This window comes from Cebus imitator, unplaced genomic scaffold (genome assembly GCF_001604975.1).
Source record: "Cebus imitator isolate Cc_AM_T3 unplaced genomic scaffold, Cebus_imitator-1.0 Scaffold865, whole genome shotgun sequence".
Classification (NCBI taxonomy): domain Eukaryota; kingdom Metazoa; phylum Chordata; class Mammalia; order Primates; family Cebidae; genus Cebus; species Cebus imitator.
Window position 1 is genome coordinate 113,445 of NW_016108180.1, and position 2,894 is coordinate 116,338.

General features: G+C 48.2%; 1 protein-coding gene across 5 annotated transcripts in view; it reads right to left on the reverse strand.

Annotated features, from left to right (window-relative positions):
• The window catches only part of A4GALT (alpha 1,4-galactosyltransferase (P blood group)), a 34,916-nt gene that overhangs the window by 15,330 nt on the left and 16,692 nt on the right, over nucleotides 1-2,894 (reverse strand). Inside the window, exon 2 of one of the 5 annotated variants that reach the window (XR_005198668.1) lies at nucleotides 1,616-1,643. The exons of the other annotated variants lie outside the window; for them this stretch is intronic. The gene's annotated coding sequence lies outside the window, so the exon portion shown is untranslated. Of the gene's footprint in view, nucleotides 1-1,615; nucleotides 1,644-2,894 lie in introns of those variants that run through there. 5 annotated transcript variants of the gene reach the window in all.

Genomic DNA, 2,894 nt, shown 5'->3' on the forward strand with positions numbered 1-2,894 from the left:
AGACGGGGTTTCACCATGTTGACCAGGATGGTCTCGATCTCTTGACTTCGTGATCCACCCGCCTCGGCCTCCCAAAGTGCTGGGATTACAGGCGTGAGCCACCGCGCCCGGCCTAAATACAATATTTCTACCCAAGAGGTAAGAATGACAGATTTTAGGAGGAAGTGATTGGCATAAGAAGGGCTGTTTGTGGCCCGATGTGGTGGCTCACACTTGTAATCCCAGCACTTTGGGAGGCCGAGGCAGGTGCATCTCAAGGTCAGGAGTTCAAGACCAGCCTGTCCAATATGGTGAAACCTTATCTCTACTAAAAATTACAAAAGTTAGCTGGGCATGGTGGCATGCATCTGTAATCCCAGCTACTCGGGAGACTGAGGCAGGAGAATCGCTTGAACCTGGGAGGCAGAGGTTGCAGTGGGCCGAGATCACACCACTGCACTCCAGCTAGGGTGACAGAGTGAAACTCTGACTCAAAAAAGAAAAAAAAAGAAGGAAAAGAAGAGCTGTTTGTAAGAAGGGCTGTTTTCAGAGCAGAGGTTACAAAATAATCTTCCTCCCAAGACTCCAAGACTTGAATATCCTCAGAAGCCAGAAACCAAACAGGTAGTCTTGCTCTCTGGGTGGACTTCACAAACAGAAAACTCACAGGTGAAGACTTCATACCAGGAGGAAACAAGGCAGTAGCTTAATTCTGGATTTTCCCTCATCTACCAAATTATACAAAGCAACACGGGTATAGACAAACAAGGATAAGAAGCAAAAAAAACCCATAAACTCCCAACCACAGGTGAGTGTGACCCAAAGTACCTGCCAGCGGCAGACATGGCAGTGCGGGGGCGAGGGGGAGGCAGGGGGCTCAGGAGTGAAAGATCCCAGAAAAGACCACTTCTAAAAGGGAGATGGCAGAAGGCAGGAGCTCCAGCCGTCATGAACTGGGAGTGCTCAGGGCTGGAGGTGGATGACCTCTTGAGCCAGGTTAGGCTCTGGAGGTGAAAGAGAAGTGCAAGCAGAGAATGGCCACTTTTTTTTGTTTGTTTGAGACAGAGTTTCGCTCTTGTTACCCAGCCTGGAGTGTAATGGCGCAATCTCGGCTCACCGCAACCTCCGCCTCCTGGGTTCAAGCAATTCTCCTGGAGAAAGACCACATTTTAAAAGCACGACCCATTACCATGGCAATAGAGGAGGGAGCCTTTCACCAGAGAAACCCAGAGAACGGCCCTGGCTTCTCTCCCAATTTCCACCAAAACTTCCTGTTAATTGCCACTCCAGGAAAATTCAACTAATTCAAATATGGAAAAAAATTTAAAGGTATAATACAAAATGGAGATCACGAACACTCGTTTTATATATAAAGAAAATTCACTATGAAAATATTGCCACAAGGGGCAGCTGGGCGCAGTGGCTCATGCCTGTAATCACAGCACTTTGGGAGGCTGAGACGGGCGGATCACTGAAGGTCTGGAGTTAGAGATCAGCCTGACCAACATGGAGAAACCCCATCTCTACTGAAAACACAAAAAATTAGCCAGGCATGGTGGCGCACGCCTGTAATCTTAGCTACTCTGGAGGCTGAGGCAGGAGAATCACTTGAACCCCAGAGGCAGAGGTTGCAGTGAGCCAAGATTGCCCCATTGCACTCCTGCCTGGGTAACAAGAGCGAAACTCCATCTCAAAAATAAAAAAAAGAAAATATTGCCACAAGGCCAAGCACAGTGGCTCATGCCTGTAATTCCAGGACTTTGGGAGGCCAAGGCAGGCAGATCACTTGAGGTCAGGAGTTCAAGACCAGCCTGGATAACGTGGTGAAACCCATCTCTACTAAAAATACAAATTTTTTTTTTTTTTTTTGAGATGGAGTCTCACTTTGTCACCCAGGCTGGTGTGCAATGGCTCGATCTCGGCTCACTGCAACCTCCGCCTCCTGAGTTCAAGTGATGCTCCTGCCTCAGCCTCTCAAGTAGCTGGGAATACAGGCGCATGCCACCATGCCTGGCTAATCTTTTTTTTTTTTTCAGTAGAGGTGGTGTTTCACTGTGTTAGCCAGGATGGTCTCAATCTCCTGACCTTGTGATTCTCCTGCCTCAGCCTCCCAAAGTGCTGGGATTACAGGAGTGAGCCACCGCGCCCAGTTAAAAAAATTACAAAAAATTAGCCGGGCATGGTGGTGTGCTCCTGTAGTCCCAGCTACTTGGGAGGCCGAGGCAGGAGAAATCACTTGAACCTAGGGGGTGAAGATTGCAGTGAGCCAAGATTGTACCACTGCACTCCAACCTGGGCAACAGAGATTCTGTCAAAGAAAAGAAAAGATTGTCACAAGACAAATACAAATTCGAATCCAAAATTATAGTGTGAATTTAAAAAATAATTCCAGGCCAGGTACAGTCCAGCACTTTGGAAGGCTGAGACAGGTGGATCACCTGAGGTCAGGAGTTCAAGACCAGTCTGGCCAACATGGTGAATACCTGTCTCTACTAAATATACAAAATTGGGCCGGGCGTAGTGGCTCACGCCTGTAATCCAAGCACTTTGGAGGCCAAGGCAGGCGGATCACCTGAGGTCAGGAGTTCAAGACCAGCCTGACCAACATGGTAAAATCCCATCTTTAAAAAGAAACATAAATAAATTTTAAAAAAAGAAATAAAAATATAAAACTTAGCCAGGCGTGGTGGTTGGGCGCCTGTGATCCAAGCTGCTCAGAAGCTGAGGCAGGAGAATCGCTTTAACCCAGGAGGCAGAGCTTACAGTGAGCCAAGATCGCGCCACCGCACACCAGCCTGAGTAACACAGCAACACTCCATCTCAAAAATAAAATAAAATAAACACAACGTGCCGGGCGCGGTGGCTCAAGCCTGTAATCCCAGCACTTTGGGAGGCCGAGGCGGGTGGATCACGAG